Genomic DNA, 20,095 nt, shown 5'->3' with positions numbered 1-20,095 from the left:
CTGCGTTGCATTACCCATCCCTCACCCTCACCTCCATCTTCTCATGGCTGGTTTCTTCACATCCTTAGGTCTCTGCTCAAACAGACCTTCCTCAAAAGCCTTCCCTGACCATTCTGATGTGGTCCCACTTCTCAGTGGTCACCTTTGAGTGCATCACCCTAGTTTAGTTTCTTCATTGCACTTATCACTTCAGTTATATATATATTTTTTAAAGTCATTTTTAAATTTATTTTATTTTATTTACTTCTCTCCCCTCCCCCCCACCCCTGCCCCAGTTGTCTGTTCTCTGTGTCCATTTGCTGTGTGTTCTTCTTTTGTCTGCTTCTGTTGTTGTCAGTGGCATGGGAATCTGTGTTTCTTTTTGTTGTGTCATCTTGTTGTGTCAGCTCTCTGTGTGTGCAGCACCATTCTTGGGCAGGCTGCACTTTCACGCTGGGCGGCTCTCCTTACAGGGCACTCTGCTTACGGGGCACACTCCTTGCGTGTGGGGTGCCCCTACGCGGGTACACCCCTGTGTGGCAGGGCACTCCTTGCATGCATCAGCACTGCACATGGGCCAGCTCCACATGGGTCAAGGAGGCCCAGGGTTTGAACCATGGACCTCCCATTTGGTAGGCGGATGCACTGAGCCACTTCCCTTATTTATATTTCTATCTTCTTTATTGTCTGGCTCCCCAAACTGGAATGCAAACTTCATGAAAGCAAGGATTTTGTCTGTCTTGGTCATGCAGTATTCTCATCTTTTAGCATTGGGTCTGGAACATAAGCACTCAAGAGTAAGTAAGAATGAATGAATGAGTGGAGATCCATTTGGTGTGTGTCGTCAGAAGGGGCCTTGTGGAGGAGACGGATTTGTCTGGACAAAATGAGAAAGAAAAGACATCTGTGTGGTACCAGAACAGAGCGGCACTTCAGGAACAACAGCAGCACCCTTTTTTTAGACTTCTACACAAAGGAAGGAATATTTTAAGTTATGTGTGACTATAACAATTCATAATCATTCTCTTTGTAAAATATTCAAATAGCCTAGAGAAAGTTACAGTTGTCTTGATAATCACCTTCATTCCTTGCTCTTTTGTAGAGGCAAACACTGCTGTCAGTAAGGTGTGTTTTTCTCGACTTTTAAAAATGTTGTACTTTTATTTGCAGATTATTATCGATATATCTAGAAATATTTTCAAAGTTAGCATGAAAACTAAACTAGATTAGTTCCTGGATAAGTTTTCCCATGCTTAATTTTGAAGGCTTAGTTAATTAATTTAAGTGATTAGTCTTGGGCTGTATAATATTTTAAGCTAATATAGCATCATTTGACCATTAATAAAATACTAATTTAAGTATGCCTGTGAACTTCTGGGAGTCTATGCTAATGTAATAATCATAAATTCAGCAACAATTTATGTAAAAATGTCTATCAAGTCATTGTTTATAATGATGAATGATCGGAACAAAGCAGTGTCCAGCAGAGAAGTTAGTCATTGAGTAATCAGACACCCACACACTAGAATCTTATAAAGCTACCCAAACTGATATTTACAAAGTTTGTTTTAATGTATGGGGTTGTGTCCATTATATAATGTTTAAAGGAACCTAATAAACTTAAATACTGTGATCTCATCCATGTATGTTTAAATAAAAAGAAAATATGACCGGAGGATATGGTTGAGTACTAACTGTGGTTATATCTGGGTGGTAGATTATGAGTCATCTTGTTTCCTTACTTTTACACTTTTTTATTTCCCAAATGTTTCCAATAAACATGCAATCATTTTGCAATTTAGTTTAATTTTCACCAAAGTAATACATGAATATAGTTTAGAAAATCAAATAGTACTATGGCTTTTAATGTAAAATAGCCATCTTCTGAAGTTCCCCCTCCTCATCCCTGAGTAACAGTTCTCAGATAAATGATTTTACTTATCTTATCTGTTACTTCTGATGTTCTAAATAATATAAATATGCTGCTATTCCTTGATTTTTTAAGTTTTCGGTATTAGCAATTGATTTTCTAAAGCAGAAGATGAAATTTAGTTATCCTTCCCTCTTTACCCCATACAATGCATACATCTCTCTTCTCTCCAACTTTTCAGTATAGTAATATAATATTTGGTTAAATAAATTTTTATTGTTATAAGTACTGTTTATTGATAACATATATGTGTAATATAGTCATATGTTTGTCTGTATAACTCTTTGGTTTTCCTGGGATTGATAATTGCCTTCTTTTTTCCTAATCTTTTCTTTTTTATCTGCCTAATAATAATTTATCCCCAAACTCTCCAAGATAACTATTTGCCTCTTCTCAATGGGTCATGCAATTCAGGTGATCAGGTGATCTCTCCAGGCTTTTTTTGAAGACACTCTTGCTGTCTCCTTTTGCTTTAGTCCGTATTGGATGCTCTCTTACCTGCACAGCTGGTGCCCTAAAATTTTCCTTTATCATCATCCTAGGAATTACCTTCACTGCGCTACTATAATGAAGCCTAATTCCTAAATCCCAAGCCTTCTTTCTTGGTTTACTCCCTCATTTTGGTAGAACACATCCATTAATATCTTCCAAAGAAGCAGTTTGTGGGAAGTAAATATGTTGAAGCCTTCCATATCCAAAAATGTCTTAAGTCTGTTCACAGTTGCCTGAGCAATATAAAATTTGAGGATGAAAATCATATTCTATTGGAATTTTTACAGCAATGTGGCATTGTTGTCTAGCTCTTTGCTGATGCTCTAGAAGTCCAATGCCATTTTGAATGCGAGTCCTTTATATACTACTTGTTTTCCTCTCCATAGGCTTTTAGGGTGTTTTCTTTATTTTTGGTGTCTTGAAACTTCAAGTGTAGCTAGTTGTGGATCTTTTTGTAATCATTTGGCTGAACACTTGATATCTCTTTCAATCTGAAAACTCACAGCCTGCAAATCTAAGAAATTTTTCTGATTATTTCTTTGAAATTCTCTTCTTCTTTATTTTCTCTCATCTCTGCTTCTGAAACTCCTGTCATTTGAGTGTTGCACTTTCTGGATTGATTCTCAAATTTTAAAAATATTGTATTTTCCACTTTCCATCTTTGTCTTTTCATTCTACTTGCTGACTTCCTCAACTTTACCTTTGATTTTTTTTCTATTGAAATTTATATTTGACTTCCTTATTTCCTGAGTTATCCTTGTTGTTTTTAAAGATAGTGGGTCATTCTTAAGGAGTATCATCTCTTATCTTTCCAAAGCATACTATTATTACTTTGTGAGCTATTTTCTACTCTCTCCATTATCTGTTTCTTTTTACTTCATTCACATGTTTGTTTTCTGTTTTTCACTTTCTTCAAATATGTAGTGGTCCTTGGCTGGCTCTTCCAGTTCAAAGGTGAGGAACTAAAACAGCTGATTAGAGGCAATATGTGAGAAGTCAGGGCTTGTAAACTGATGGGTCTTAAGGTAGTATATTAGAGACTTCACTGATCTTATTGGACAACCCTCCCTCCCCTCAAATGTCAGTACCTGTAGGCCTTTGTTTCTGAGGTCAATATCCTTTCTCCTTTCTGGTTGTCAGTAGAAGGAAGATAACAGGGAGGAGAAGAAAATGCTTGCTACAGATCTGGAAGCCAAACTGTATGTCTCAGAGTTCAAGGTGAACTTAATCCCTCTTTATCAATGTGTCTTATCCCTCTGTTTTTAGTCATGCTTAGTGTCCTGAGACCCATGTTTCTCTTGTTTTTTTCCCCATCTTTCTGGAGGTGAAAGGGGTCTTCAGAGGGATGAGAAGAGGCAACTCCAACAATGAAGGCTTTGCAGGAGGTGGGGCATACTATGGGGAGGGGGACAGGTATAGTCCAATTGCTCCTCATTTATATTTCCAATTCATCCTCTTGTCTTCAGTCCTAGCTAAAGTCCCTATCTTCAGAAGTAACTCGTTTCCTTCAATGCCCGAATGATTTTTGTTTTGTTTGGCTTTTTTGTTTTTTAATTCTGTGGTAGAAATCAACTTGCTTTAGGAGCTTTCATCTCTATCCCATGATACATATTTTAGCTTTCTCCAAGCTCTCAGTCTATTATCACTTGTTCTTTTCCTTTCCATGTACTAAAATTTATCTTGTTTGCCATCAGTTCTTCTCCCATTCTTTTTTACCCTGTGAATGGATGCTATTTTCCCCCAATTTGTATTGCTTTACTGGCTGTTCAATGGGTTCAAGAAGTAGCAGAGAAAAAAATGCATATTTTCAATCCTCCATATTAAAAAACAATCCTAATTGTTCCCATGTACCATATACACATATATGTATCCATAGAAATATGCACACTTTTTTTCTTTCTTAGAGAAGTTGTGGGTTTACCGAACAATCATGCATAAAATACAGGATTGTCATATACCATCCTATTATTAACACTTTGCATTGCTGTGAAATATTTGTTTCTATTGATGATAGCACATTTTTATTATTGTACTATTAACTTTAGTCCATTGTTTAACCTAATGTTCACTGTTTGTGTTGTGTAGCTCTATGAACTTAAAATAAACTTATTCTCTTACCATATAATGAATCTAACTTTTGAACACATTCGGATACATAGTTCAGTATTGTTAATTATATTCACAAAATTATGCTATCACCACCATCCATTACCAAAATATTTCCATTATTCTAAATAGGAACTCTGTACATTTTAAGCTGTAACTCCCTATTTCCTATTCCTACTCTGTCCCCTGGTAACCTATATTCTAGATTCTGACTGTATGGTTTTGCTTATTCTAATCGAGATCATACAATATTTGTTCTTTTATGTCTGGCTTATTTCACACAACATAATGCCTTCAAGATTCATCCATGTTGTGGCATGTATCAGGACTTCATTTCTTTTTACAGCAGAATAATATTCCATAGTAGGTATATATCACATTATATTTATCCATTGATTGGTTGATGGACCATTGGGTTGCTTTCATCTTTTGGTAATTGTGAATAATGCCACTGTGAATATTGGTGTGAAAATACCTTGTTGAGGTCCTATATTCAATTCTTTTGGGTATGTACCTAATAGTGAGATTGCCAGGTCATATGGTAGGTCTATACCTTGCTTTCTGAGGAACTGACAAACTATCTTCCACAGCAGCTCCACCATTTTACATTGCCATCAGCAATGAATGAAATAGGGTTCCTATTTCTCCACATCCTCTCCAGCACTTGTTATTTTACATTAAAAAAAAAAACCAGCTGTTCTAATGGGTGTGAAATGGTATCTCATTGTGGTTTGAATTAGCATTTCCTTGATAGCTAATGATATTGAGCATTTTTTTGTGTTCTTTCTTGTCATGTGTAGGTCTTTTCTGGAGAGACGTCTAGTTAAGATTTTTGCCCATTTTGTAATTGGGTTGGTTGTCTTTTGTTGTTAGTTGAAGGATTTCTTTATATATTCTGTAAATTAAACCTTTATCAGATATGTGGTTTCCAAATATTTTATCCCATTGTGTAAGTTGTCATTTTACTTTCATAATAAAGTACTTCTATGAACAAAAATTTAAATTTTAATGAGGTCCCATTTATCTTTTTTTTTTTTTTTTTGGTCTATGCTTGGGGTATAAAGTCTAAAAAACCATTGCCTAACACAATATCCTGAAGATGTTTCCCTACATTTTCTTCTAGGAATATGATATTTCTAGCTCTTTTTAAAATTTAAGTTTTGGCCCATTTTGTGTTGATTTGTATATAAGGTATAAGGTAGGGATACTACTTCTGTTTTTTGTTTGTTGGTTGGTTGGTTTTTGCAAATGGAGATCCAGTTTTCTCAGCACCATTTGTTGAGGAGACTATTTCACAATTGAGTGGTCTTTGCCCCCTTATCAAAACTCAGTTGACCATAAATTTGAGGGTCAGTTTCTGAGTTCTCAGTTCAATTTCATTTGTCTTCTCTCTATATATCTGTCCACATGCTATACCATGCTGTTTTGCTTACTGTGGCTATGTGGAGGAACTGTGAGTTCTCCAACTTAATTCTTCTATTTTAAGAGGGCTTTACCTATTCAGGTCCCCTTATTCTTCCATATAAATTTAATGATTGGCTTTTCCATTTCTGCAAAGAAGGCTATTGGAATTTTGATTGGGATTGAATTGAATTTGTAAATTGCTTTGGGTAGGATTGACATCTTAAGAATATTTAGTCTTCTAATAAATGGACATAGAATATTCTTCCATTTATTTAGGTCTTCTTTGATTTCTTTTAGCAATGTTTTATAGTTGTCTGTGTAGAAGTCCTTTACATCCTGGTCAGATTTATTCCTGTATATTTGACTCTTTTAGTTGCTGTTGTGAATGGAATTTTTGTTTGAATTCTTCTTTTGATTGTTCATTGTTTCTGCATAAAAACACTACTGATTATTTTGCATTGATCTTATATTCCATCAGTTTGCTGTATTCATTTATTTGCTCTAGGAGCTTTGTTGTGGATTTTTAAAGGATTTTCTGTATATAATATTGTATCATCTTGAAATAGGGAACATTTTACTTCTTCCTTTCCAATTTGGATGTGTTTTATTTCTTTTTCTTCCTTAATTGCTCTGGCAAGAACTTCCAGTACAATATTGAATAACAATGGTGACAGAGGGCATCCTTGTCTTGAACCTGAATTTAGAGGGAAAGCTTTTAATCTTTCATCATTAAGTAAGATGTTAGCTGTGGCCTTTTCATTTATGCCCTTTAACATGGTCAGGGAATTTCTTTCTATTCCTAATGTTCTAATTGTTTTTATCAAGAAGGTATGCTGAATTATTCAAATGCCTTTTACGCATCAGTGGAGATTATCATGTATTTTTTCCCTCTTCTTTCATTGTGCTATGGTGGTATATTGCATTAGTTGATTTTTTTATGTTGAACCAAACTTTCCTTACAGATAAATCCCACTTGACCATGATGTGTAATTCTTTTACTATACTGTGGGATTCAGTTTGCTGGTTTTTGTTTTGTTTTATTTTTAGGATTTTTGCCTCTGTATTTATAAGAGATGATGATCTGTAGTTTTCTTTTTTTTTAATGTTTTTTTTTTAATTTTTAAAATTTTATTTCTCTCCCCTGCCCCCCTCCCCCTTTTAGTTATTTGCGTCTTCTCTTTTTTTCCCTTTGTCAGTCTAGCTAAAGAGTTGTCAATTTTATATCTTTTTCAAAGAACCAACTTTTGGGTTTGCTGATTCTATTTTTTAAATATATATTGCATTTATTTCTGCTCTAATCTTCATTATTTCCTTCCTTCTGCTCGCTTTGGGTTTAGTTTGCTCTCCTTTTCCTAGTTCTTCTGGTTTTGAAGTTAGGTCTCTGATTTAAAGTCTGTCTTCTTTTTTTAAATCAGAGTTTGAATTTTTAAATATGATTGTCACATTGGGAAAATGAAAATAAACACAGTAAAATAAGCTGCACAAAGGCAAAGTAGAATAACAAAAAATATTTTACAATAACATAAGATTCACAGACGTTTCCAGATAAGCCATACAAAATAGTCACAAGCTTTTTTTGAAGGGAGGATACTATACTTGACAGCAAAGTCACAATGTTATAGTGATGACTGTGATGTTTGTTTAATGTTCATTTTGGTTCTATCAAGCTTATCCATTTATAGCGTCTAAAGGACTTGGTTAGAGGGTATATTCTAAAGAGCAATTAGTTAGCTGCTTTTAACCAAGGCATTTAATTAGCTTACCATAAAAGGGAGGAGGGGAGCTCAAAAAATTAAAACAAAACTTCCTTCTTCAAAAATAAAAATAAAATAAAAACACCCACACCCCTGCAGCTAACCCTAACAACTATCTTCATTCACAGTGCTTTTAGACTTAAACCATGATGGGGAAAATGAAGAAAAGCAGGAGAGGGGCTGTTTTTTTTTAAACGTTTTGCCACAATCCACATGATACTTCTAGCCTCTGCTCATGCTTTACAACAGTGAATCAGGACAAGACATTGATTTGCTAATGTGCGTTTAATCACCAAAAGACTGAAGATGTCTGGGCTTTTATTATGTAATGTGTCCATTAAATGCAAACAAAGGAGGAAGAAATCTTGGCAAAACATGAGATGTACACTTGATGATCAGATCGATTTAAATATTATTCATGGCATATGGCCTAGACCATGCTCTAGCTGTTTCTATGGCTTGGGCTTCATTGGTCTTCCACTGCTTCATTACATCATTTGCTAATGGATCATCTGGATTGGGAGCACTTAACAAAGCCTGGATTGATAGCAGAACTGTTCAGATCTGCAGTGCTGGGGACCACTTATTTTAGGGGCTCCCATCGGGTATTCTTCAAGAGAGAATAGTTCAAGTTTAAAAGTCTGTCCCTCAAAGGGGGAATCATGGGGGCCAGCAGTGACCACATGAAAATAATGGGGCATTGCTCTATTCTAATTCTGCTTTAATACCAGGAACTGGTTCTGCCAACACATGTGGGCTTCCTACAAACAGAAAAACAAACGCATCTTGATAATGATGTGGGGCAGCCCAGCCATCTTGTCAGATCCTGAGTTCAGCCTCTGGTCTCGTCTCCAGCGCCACTTGCCTCACCTCTTTGGGTTTTTTTTCAATGTAAGCATTTAGAGTTATAAATTTCCCTCTTAGCACTGCCTTCACTGCATCCCATAAGTTTTGGTGTGTTGTATTTTCATTTTCATTCACCCCAAGATATTTCCTGATGTTTCTGATATCCTCTTTAACTCATGTTTAAGAGTATGTTGCTTAATTTCCACATATTTGTCAATTTCCCATTTCTCCCTGTTATTGATTTCTAGCTTCATTCTGTTGTGGTCAGAGAAATACATTGTATGATTGTTTTTAAACAATATGTTTTAAAAATATGTTTTAATTTATCAAGTCTTTATTTGTGACCTAAAATATGGTCTATCCTAGAGAACAGTCCATGTATACTTGAGAAGAATGTATTCTGTTTTTGTTGGGTGCAGTGTTCTATATATATCTGTTAAGTCTAGTTGGTTTAGACTGTAGTTCAAAGTCTTATTTCTTTATTGATCTTCTAACTGGTTGTCCTATCCATTACTGAAAGTGGTATATTAAAATCTCCTAATATTAATTAGGACCATCGATTCCTCCCTTCAAATTTGTTAATATTTGTTTCATATACTTTGGGGCTCTGCTGTTAGGTATATATTTATTTGTAATTGTTTTATCTTCTTGTTGAATTGTCCCCTTTAGCAGTATATAATGACCGACTTTGACCCTCATAACTGTTTTTTACTTAAAATCTATTTTATCTGATATAGCTAGCCCTGCTCTCTTTTGGTTACTACTTGTATGGTATATATTTCGTCCATCCTTTTAGTTTCAATGAACTTGTGTCTTTGAATTTAAGGTGAGTCTCTAGCAGAAGAATATAGTTGATTTATGCTTTTTAAAAAATCCATTCTGCCAATCTCTGCCTTAGGACTGGAGAATATATAGGACTGGACTATATTTAAAGTCACTACTGATAATACAGGATTCTTTTCTGCTATTAATCCTTTGCAAGTAGTATACATTTTCCTCATTTCTGTCAATGCCTACTTTTGTATTTATTTGATTTTTTTTGTGTTGTACTATATCAAGTGCCTTCTCATTTCTCTCTGGATATATTTTTCATCTATTTTCCTTGTGGTTACCATGAGGCTGGGAGCATGCTGCAGTGGGGTCATAGGTCAAGGTCATGTGTAAATATATAATAGTCATATTTGGTTTGCTATCAACTTAACTTCCATAGCATGCATATAGATTTTTCCTATACCTCCCTGTTCCCCCACTGTTTTGGTAATCATTACCACTTACATCTTTGTATATTGTATGTTCAAAATAATAGAATGATGATTAATTTTTCTGCATTTGCATTTTACCACCTAGGAACTAAGCAGTAACACTACATTCCAAACAATACACAATAAAAGTGACCTTTATAATTACACAATTGGTTACATTTACTGCAGGTCTTTGTTTCTTTATACTGCTTTGAACCACTCTCTAGTGTTTTTTCCTTTCAGTCTGAAGAAGTCCTTTTAGAATTGCTTGTGGGGTAGGTCTAGTGGTGATGATCTCTAGTTTTTGTTTATCTGAAAATGTCTTAATTTCTTCCTCATTTTTGAATGAAAGTCTCACTGGATATAAAATTTTAGGCAATTGTTTTCTTTTAGCATTTTAAATATTTCAGCCCACTGCCTTCTTGCCTTTATGGTTTCTATTGAGAAATTCGCACTCAATCTAATTGGGATTCCATTATATATAACATGCTACTTTTCTCTTGCAGCTTTCAGAACTCTCTCCTTGTCCTTTGTATTTGTTAGTGTTATATGATGGGGTGTAATTTTCCTCATGTTTATTCTGTTTGCTGTTTTCTGGCCTTGTTGGATGTGCATATTCATGTCTTTTGCTAAGTTTGGGAAGTTCTTTGTCATTACTTCTTGAATATACCTTATGCACCTTTCTCTTTTACTTTTCCATATGGGAATCTCCTACTGCCCACCCATAATAGTACTCTTGATAGTGTCTCAGAGGTGTCTTATACTATTTTTCACTTTTAGTATTTCTTATTTCTTTCTGTTCTTCAACCTGACTCATTTCAAATGTCTTATCTTCAAGTTCACTGATTCTTCCTTCTGCCAGTTCCAATCCACTCTTGAAACTCTCCTGGGAATTTTCATTTCAGGTATTGTGGTCTTCAACCCCAGTAGTTCTTTTGGTTCCTTTTTAAAATTTCAATCTCTTTACTAAGATTCCCATATCTTCATTCCAGATATCCTTTTGTTGTTTTACTGTATTTTCGTCTCCTTAAGTATTTTTAAGATTTTTTAAAATATAAAGGCTTTGTTGTGGCCACATTTTGGTCTTCTTTGTTGGTGTTTTTTGGATTTTCATCCTCTTCCTTTGGCTGGGCCATTATTTCCTGTTTCTTTGGTTGTCTATCATACTTTTACTGCACACTGTACATCTTAATATTTTAAAATGTTAACTCTGGGATTTATTTCCTTAGATGTCTTTTTCTTGATTTTGTAACCACCTGGTGATAAGATAGAGATTTTCTTGAGCTTCAGTCCTCTCATCAGGATGGTCTGCCCAAGGCAAATGTAGTGTGCAGGGTTTTCCATGTTTTTCTGGGCCTCTCTCTTGTCCTGGGCTTTTGCTTGTTAGTTGTTTTGAGTGCCCCTGATTACAGGAGTTAGGTTGACCCCTCTTTCTCAGGAGACAAATCTCCTCTCCCAGGTGTTTGAAGCCCACAGGCCTTTGCCCCAGACTGTCTCCCTCTATAGTTTCTTACACTCCCTTCATTGTCTCAAGTTGCTTTTGTCTGGAGGGCAAATTCTGGAAGGAGGGACATGCCAGAAAAGACTTTCCCAAATTTCTCTTTTCTAGATGAAACAGGGTCCTGGGGACTCATGAAGAGGTCTCCAAAGTGCCTTCTGGAGGGAATCAGGAAATATGCCAAGAACTTCTCTGATGGCTTCCAAAACTGAGCTTTCCTGGCCTGTCCAGCAAATGCAGTCCTTCAGCTAATTATCCCCTTCAGCCCTAAGGAAACATGAGCATCTTTAAGTCTCCACCAATGCTACCTCTATTTGTGTTGGGCTAAATCAACGGCTGATGCTGCTCTTGTCTGCTCTTGTAGGTTGAAACAATAGCTGTCCTCAGAGTCAGGCATCCAGTGATCTCAAGTCACTAATCAAAAGCCGTGATCAATGATAGGGCCTGCCCACCCCTGGTCTGGGGAAAAAGGATTTTGGAGTCCTTCCTGTCACCTGTGAGCTAGCCAGATGGTGGACTTCATAGTGGCCTGCTGCAAGGTAGATCCTGGTAGCTGTTGAATGGACAGAACAATTTATGGTCTTTTTTTTACAAAACAAAAAAATTATTTTGATTTCCTTTAATGTGGCACACAAAAAAGTGATGTTTCCCCCAGGTTCCATCAGCAATGGAGGAATAATAGAGGGCAGGAATATAGAGAGTTCCTTTTTCCAGGCCCAGACTTGTCTACTCTTACTTGTTGAACTGGAAAGAATAGACCACATGTCTGAAGGAGTATCCATTGACACTTAATTCTGATGACCACTGCTCTCCTCAACTGGAACCATTGAAAGAGGGCAAGGGGTGTACTGGGAGATGTAAATTCCTTGCATAGCTGCAGTTGTTGACATATATGTGCCTGTGCTAATGAGGGAGAGGAGACCAGTTGCTACTTAAGGGGTTCCATGATGGAGGCAGACTGAGAGAAAGAGGATGATCCAGTCCTGGTGTCAGAACTGAACCTGAAGGCTGCACGAGGTATCACTCGTGGTGCAGTACCTACGCTGGGTTAGGTACTTGTAGGGGAGATGTCTGAGTCACTCTCTGATATGAAGACACAGGAAATGGAAGATATGAGGACAGCGCAGTCTGAGTGAGCATCCTCTTGGGGACAATGTTATAAGTGGTTGTATAAAACCCATTCTGAAGGGCTGCTGTGAGGTCATAGGTCAAGGTCATGCCACCTATGTCTCCATTCCTTGGCCAGGCCCATCCATTGTGCATAAATTTTCCTTGATTCTGCCATTTCTTTGGCTCACTACCAGCAAATTTGCAAAGAATGGGATCAGAAGGGCTTGGTACTCCAGAGGGTATCTTAATATATTTCACATTACAATGGGTGATGATGTATTCACACTCTCTGTAGATTCCATCCTTACAAAGCCAACCCCTCCGCTGGTCCCACTGGTGTGGAGATAGCCTGGCCAAAGGGCTCCAACATTCCCTGCAGTTCTTGCTCATCCATCAAGATTAAAAGGTTTAGGATGTATAAATATGTGGGGTCCTTCTCCTATTGCTTGTCATCTGTGCCTGTACACGACTGGCTTTCAGTGCTGTTACAGCATTCTGTGTTGCTGAAGGACTGTCAAAGTCCATGAAACCGTAGCCTTTGCATTTGTTGTGGTCTTGTCCTGTATGGCCTTATTGGAGATCATCTTGCCAATAATGGCTGACACAGTTTAACAAGGTCCTGGTCAGTGATGCCTGGTTGCAATTGCTGGGTGTATGAGTTGGTTTTGCTCAGCTAGTTGTCTCTATTGCTCCCACTGCTGCTGCTAGGGGTACTGTTACTCGAGCAAGGTGGGGCCATCTGCTGAGCCAACGACATGCATGGTTTCTTATTGTTCTTGTTATAGCCAAATATTGGAATCCCAGGCCTGGAAGTCACTGATAGCAGCATTTTCTCTTATTGTTAGGGAGCTGAGAGAAAGAAGAGGAAGAGGGAAAGGGAGGGGGAGAAAGAGATTGGGAGAGACAGGAGGGAGGAAAGAAGGGGAGGCAAAAGGGGGAGAAAATATGCTAGAGGCCAATTTAGATTCTTTAATTTATGAGCTTCTTCCTCACACTCTTCCCTGGATGCTGTACAGTGTTCAAAATAGTTTTTTTCAGACAGTTGCTGCCTGATTAATAGTTGTTCTGGTGGAAGGACTGAGCCTTGGAGTTCCCTACTCTACCATCTTCCCACCATCTCCAGTCAGTATGTACTCTTTTTAATGTTTCTTACCATGAGTGTACATGCCATGCTTGTCATTCCCCATCTTGCTCTCTTCATTCAAGTATGTCTTTCCATGCCAACTCTTAGTCCCCATAATAATTTTACACTTATAGTCCCCATAATAATTCATTGACTGGACAGATCATAATTCAGTTCTCTTACCAGTAGGACTTCAGGGTTTTCTGTTTGTTGCGTGGGTGACTTGGTTTGGTTTGATTTGGACTTGTTTTGGCAATGAACTTACTGGGGTATATTTCTTGTACTCATTTGTAAATTTTTCAGTACATAAATAATGAGATGTAAAGTACAATTGCTAGATCATAGAATATGTGCATTTTCAAATTTCATGAATTCTTCCAAAATGGGGGGAAAAATCCCCAAATCCCCAGCATAATAGGATACTTTTTTTCAGTGCCTAATCACAATATGTCACACCCCAATGTCACATTTACTGTTTATACTGTCCACAACTTTAGTTTATGACTCCCCCAGCCAGTTGCCAATTTCTGACTCTCTCTTCTATGGAGCAAAAAGCATGCAGAGGCAGTTCATATTCCCAGCTCCGCTAGCCCCTAGCTGCCAGACCCTCAGCAAGACACGTCCTGAACTTCAATTTCTCCATGTGTAAAATGGGGAGAGTTCCTATTCTTCAGCCCGGTATGGAGGATTATATGAGATGCACCAACCATGGTGCCTAGCATGTAAGAGACACTCAGAAGTATTTCCTCCCTCCCCTAACTATTGATGCTCTGTGTTTGGAGATGATGGCATTAGTGTGTGTGATTCAGAGATACAAGTTATACAAACAACTGAAACTGGGATCTACAGTGATTCTGAGCAGACCCAACTCTAAATGTGGAAATCCAGATATTCCCCAGAAGTCACCTAGGGCCCATCCCAACCTCTTCCCCAGGAACAAGGCCTGGACAAGTCCCTTGAGAATGGACATGCCGCTTTGCTTGCCCTGGCCCCCTCCTGCCAGGTGGAAGGACTTGGAATAGTTCCCTTTCTACCCTGCTGGGGCACTGTATAAAATAGATCTAGAAGAGCAGCCCAGGGTAAGGGAGGACAGCTTCTATCCCATCATTCCCTTCCCTGTCTCATTACCTACTCTACCTTTATGAAACCTCATGGTATAAAGCAGCAATTAACTAATATAAAATATTCATTATTGCTGATTTGATTGCATCATAAGAGAAGTTTTATCCTTATCTCAGGCAACAATGATTTATTGAACATGTGTGATATTGAAAGTACTAAGACAGGTCCTCAGGGGGACATAGCTCAATAAGAAATGATCGTTGCCTTCAAAGAGTTTACGGCAGACAAAGTGATAAGAACTAGGCCCATAACAAAGAACCAAAACTATGAGTCCATAAGTTTAAGTGCCTAAGAAGTGTGTGAGACAGTGTTAGGAGGGCAGACAGGTGGGAAGGAAGATGGGAGAGAAGGAATGATTGCCCTGGTGCAGATGACTGCATGGAGAACATTCTACGGGGATGGCATGGAACAATGAGAGAGCCCTGGCTTTGTCTCCAGGTAGACACACGTTTGCACCTGTCTCTTCCTGGAAGCCTTGGGACCTCAGGTGTGGTCTCCATTTCCTCACCTGTTTGGAGTGGGGCAATTATACCTCCCGGACAGTGGAGTGTGTAGGATGTTCAGCAGGTTCCACGCAGATGTTTTACTTGTAGCATGGCTTGGTAAAGGTACTTACTTTTACTTTCCCTTTCCTTCTTTCTCTCTTTCCCTTTTTAATGAGATTGAATAGCTTACTGATTTAACTGTATGGCCTTCTAAAAATCAGCCTTTACTTTGCCTCTAACTCTCTGTCCCACAGACCTGGCAGGGAGCAAAGCTGAAGAAGTATATGGTGGCTTCGTGACTCTGTCTCCGCTCAGGCCTCTGTGTCTTTCCTTTGGCCTTGCCGTGAAGCCACCCCAGAATGTGCTTTGGGGTCTGGCCAAGAAGCCAGGACACCTTACCCCAAGTCACAGCTTCTGCTGGTGACTATGACTTAACCTCTCACATTGAGGGGGTCCCTTCTGACAGAAACAGGCCAAACCATGAAGGAGTTCTAGGCAAGGTCACAGGTCAGGACACAAAGTGACAACAGTTGTGTGGTGACAATCTAGAATCACCTTGGATCATATCCTGTATTTCAGAATGTTTGGCTGCTTATTTGCATTTCTTGGCCTAACAAACCCAACAGGATAACCTTACTATTTCTATGGGGTATTTCAGAAAGTAGTTGAAGAACAACCCGGTAAATGGAACAGAGTCCCAACTTCATGCACTGGAAGACTTAATCTACCTGATTCTTCCCTTGGGAAAATTTTATTGAGCACCTACAATGTGCTAGGCATTGTGTGTAGAGTGGAGACCCTTGCCCATGGAGCACACCCCTTCTGACCCCTTCTCTCAAGTCCCACAATCATGACTGTTTCCTGCAATGATAAAGATTTAAGCTCTAGTTTAAAAAAAAATAATAAGTAATCAGCTATCGAGTACTAATTATACTCCAGACACTATTTCTAAATGCTTTACCTACTTAACTTACCTTATCTCATTTGACCCTCATTTAAACCCCACAAGGTAGATAATGCTGTATCTTCATTCTGACAGATGTGGAAACTGAGGCATAGAGAGGTTAAGTAACTTGCCCACAGCCACATAGGTAGGAAATGGTGTTGCCAGGACGAGACCCAGGAAATACTCTCCAGCCTGCCCCGTAATGGCCACGTGACTGTCTCCATCTCATCAACACCCACCATCAGGACCCCACTTCCCCGTCAACACTGAAATCCTAAGGATTCTCCTTGAAGCTCGAGGATGCTCATCTTTTTCCAGGTTCCGCTTGACAGAGGCACTTATTTCAGGTTCCTGTCTACCTCTTTCTGGTTGCCTCCAGCTTTGATCAGGCTGCTTCTCCTGTCCCACCTGTGTCTGTCCAGAGCCATCTCTCATTTCCCCGAAGTAAAGCTAAGACCAGACCCTGTGACCGAATAGACACTGGCTAAAACCTTTGGGAAACAGAAGGAGATTAAAATGCGCACAGCAGAACCGCTTCACAGACTCGCCACTGTGTGGAAGGGGCCAGTTCACTTCAACTCCTGGGAGGCCTCCAACAGGCTCCTCTACCCGAGGCTCAGGTTCCTGATCTGCTAAAAGCTGCGTCAGACAAAACCACCACAAACTGCTTTCCTAAAAGGAAGCATAATCTGCATCTGTGACTCCATCCCCAAAGAGAGGTTATTACACAGAGCCCTGTGGCACCTTGTGGTCACCAAACATCTCCTGTCAAAAAGGGCCTCTTTTCTTTTTGCAGAAGCCAAATACCCTTTAAAAATGTGTCCCACTCCACCCCCCAAAAACAAAGATGAAGTTAAGCCTGCTGCTTTTAGAACTACAGAAATCAAGCTGGACACTATAAAAAGGCCTTTTTCCCTCCCTGTAGCCATCAAACTTTGATACATGAGCAAAGCTTCGTCTTACTCAGGATGCCCAGCTTTATGCTGTGTGTAGTGTTTCTCAGTTCTCAAAACCGTTTCCTATGTATTATCCCCTTGTACCCAAGACATCAGTGGTGACGCCTGGGGAGAAGGCTCAGAACCCTCTTGTGGTCGCCACAGCACCCGGGTGGAAGCCCAGGTCAGGCCTCTGCAGGACCGTGCTTGCCTTTTGTGCTGGTCGCTTTCCTGAACCTTTTCCCAAGTCCTTGACTTGCTTCTCCTCCAAACCATCTTTTCACTAAAGCAGGATGTTACACTGGGTTTGGGTAACTCAAGGGAACTCTCGTTCTTAACAGAAACCACGAGGTTCTTTACATAAGGCTTTCCAGGAACTGATCAGCATGCTTTTGCTAATAAGCTTCTTGCCCACAACTGATTCTGTGCAGGTGTATAGTTTTAAACAATGACCTGGCAGTTCAAAGCAGGCTTAACCCCAGGGCCACACAAGCAAGAATTTTACACACCAAGATCATTCCGTTGTCTGTCCTCTGTGCTTGGTGTAGAGGGAAAGGATTTTCAGAGCCTTGACTTAGTATATTTCTATAAATAACCTTCACACAAAATGATCAGAATTAAAACTCATGTTAGTTCCTTAGTCTTTTACCTTGCTTTCAAGGTAAAGAGGGGGAGAAGAGGGAAGGAAATGAATCATTACTGTTTCATTAATCAGTTTCCAGACACACATACAGAAAGGCAGGGCTTGTCTCGTTGTTATGCAGGGACATAATGAAACCTGAAGGGTAATCTTCCAATCTGATCAAATACCGCTTGTGAACCTGTTCTCCATTCATGAGGGAAAATGGCATCCATCTTAGATAGCACCCAGAAGGTGCATAAACATTTTAAAATCTCTTTTTCTCTCTCTTACTCTCTCTCTCTCTCGTACATGGGTCTAACTAAGCAAAACAACCCAGTGATATTTCACTTGATGATCCTGGCTCCATTTATCTGTTGGAAAGTTTGCAGATAAGAGGAAGTTTTGCCTGGTTATTTACATATAGGCCCCTGTATTTATACTGAATTCATTAACATCATTATGACTCCAATTTTAATGTCCTGAGCACAGAGCCCATGTCACTCTGTTTAAGAGCCTTTCCCAGGTCACAAGGCACCTCATTTCTAACCTTGTATTACCTGCCATGTGGCCTAGGAAGGACATGTGCAGTCTTTTGGGAATTAGCAACATAATAGACAGAGCTTCCAAAGGATGTGAGTGAATATCTGTATATGAAAATGATTCTTTCCATCCAATCGCATAACATCTTGGTTTAATGTTACCCACGTAGGGAAACAGGAAAGAAATTAATGGATGAATTTATTATCACAGTTATTATCAAAGAACCGCAAGCCTGGGTCTCATTTCGTGACCAGCACTACATCTACATTTGGCAGGGTTTCATCACCAATGGGAAATCTGACAAGCAGGCAAAGAAACCAATCAGATTTGAAAATGTTTTTTTAATTACCCTTTCAATATTCAAAAATCAGTTTATCTAAAGCACAGCAAATCTTATCTTTTGTGCAAAATTGGGCTAAGGACTTTTTAGCAAAGCGTGCTGGAAATTTGCTGATCTTTAATAAAGGTAAATTCTCCAGGGGGATAGTAACCAGCTCTCCTTTTCAGACCCACGCCTGGATTTCTTCTGGCCTTGGAATCCAAACTGGGTGCCTCTCACATTTACATGCCATTGTATGTGAGGGCCCCTAATCAAGAAAATAAATCAAAGAAGGAAGTCTTATATCTGAGAGAGCCTTGAATTAGCATAATGCTTTACCAGTTAGAAAAGGAAAACACATCTTTCCTTATTTTCCTCTTCTTTCATTATATTTTTTCCAAGCAAAGTCTGGCTAAAAGATCTCCTTACATTTTAAGTGAATCCAGTGGGGAATTAGTCTGGCTGGAATGCTTGCTGGAGTTTTGATAATGAGACCACTGCTGGGGCTGCATTTTGTGTTTCATGTTGGGTCTTCAAACTTCCAACAGGCGAAGTCATCTAAGGAAATAACCCCAGTGCTAGTTCAGTGCAACAAAGAAAGGGCCCCTGGAAGGACTCAGAGCTTGGAATTTGCAGGTTGTATTTGCTTCAGTTGTTTATTTGAGTTTTATGTCAATTTTCTGATGTGGATGCAAGAGGGATTGTTCTTCTCTGTGTTTTACAAGGGAGAAAACTGGCTGAGAGAGGGTGAATGGCTCGTTCTCAGTCACAGTTAGGAGCTTGGTTTCTCATCACAGGGGTTCAAACACACAGAGGAGGTCCTTGGAATCTGGCAAGATAGAGCAATCATCTCCTTAATTCATTCCCATATCCCCAACTTTTGGTCTGAAATAAGTGCTCAGAAAACAGTTGCTAAATAAATGAAAGTGTCAGCAAATTGCAAAGAAGAGAATAAACCAGTTCTGGCCCAGTGTGCGCCATTCTTAGGTCCCACCTCCATCTACAGCAGTCTGACCCGTGATCGCACGCAGCCAATCCAAGGCAAGCATGACCAGCCCAACGTGTTGTCGTCTTAAGACCCAGGCCTGGAGTTGCTAAACTTTTTCCCAGAGTCTGGCTCTCAGGCTTCAGGTGCTGCTTATTCATGTGCATGATATGATGGACAGAGCTGGAAGCTGTAATGCTCATTAACAGTTACTTCCACAGCATTTGCATTCAGCGAAACAGAAGTGCTAAAACACATTTCCACCTAAGTGACTATAGGCCCATCAGCTAAATGTCAACAGGAAGTATCAGACAGGGATTAACTTATTACTAACCCTAAGCAAAAAATCACTCAAATTTCATGAGGTTTCAAGATGGGAGAGACAATAGCTCTTCCCTATTCTTATCTATTGCTCAGCAATATGTAATATAGTCCCTTTTCTTGAAATGACAACAGGCCAAGCACTCTTGGAATTGAACCATGAGCAGTAGATGCTTTATTTGACTGGAATTTTCATCGTTGGTAATTTCATGTGGCAGGATGGAAGTTTGAAGTTTTTTACCTGATGCTGGTTCCATTTTCATTAGTGTCTAGCTAACCCCATTACCTAAGGTTAATGCTATTAGGTAATGAACCGTAAGTTAAAGGTAGGTTGTAC

General features: G+C 39.0%; 1 pseudogene; it reads right to left on the bottom strand.

Annotated features, from left to right (window-relative positions):
* Window positions 1-12,153: 12,153 nt before the first annotated feature.
* On the bottom strand, window positions 12,154-13,117 carry LOC101416227 (RNA-binding motif, single-stranded-interacting protein 2-like; annotated as a pseudogene).
* Between the last annotated feature and the right edge of the window lie 6,978 nt (window positions 13,118-20,095).

The sequence above is a fragment of the Dasypus novemcinctus genome, chromosome 26 (assembly GCF_030445035.2).
Source record: "Dasypus novemcinctus isolate mDasNov1 chromosome 26, mDasNov1.1.hap2, whole genome shotgun sequence".
Classification (NCBI taxonomy): Eukaryota; Metazoa; Chordata; class Mammalia; order Cingulata; family Dasypodidae; genus Dasypus; species Dasypus novemcinctus.
The sequence above is the reverse complement of the archived record's forward strand: the minus strand, read 5'-3'. Positions and strand labels throughout refer to the sequence as shown.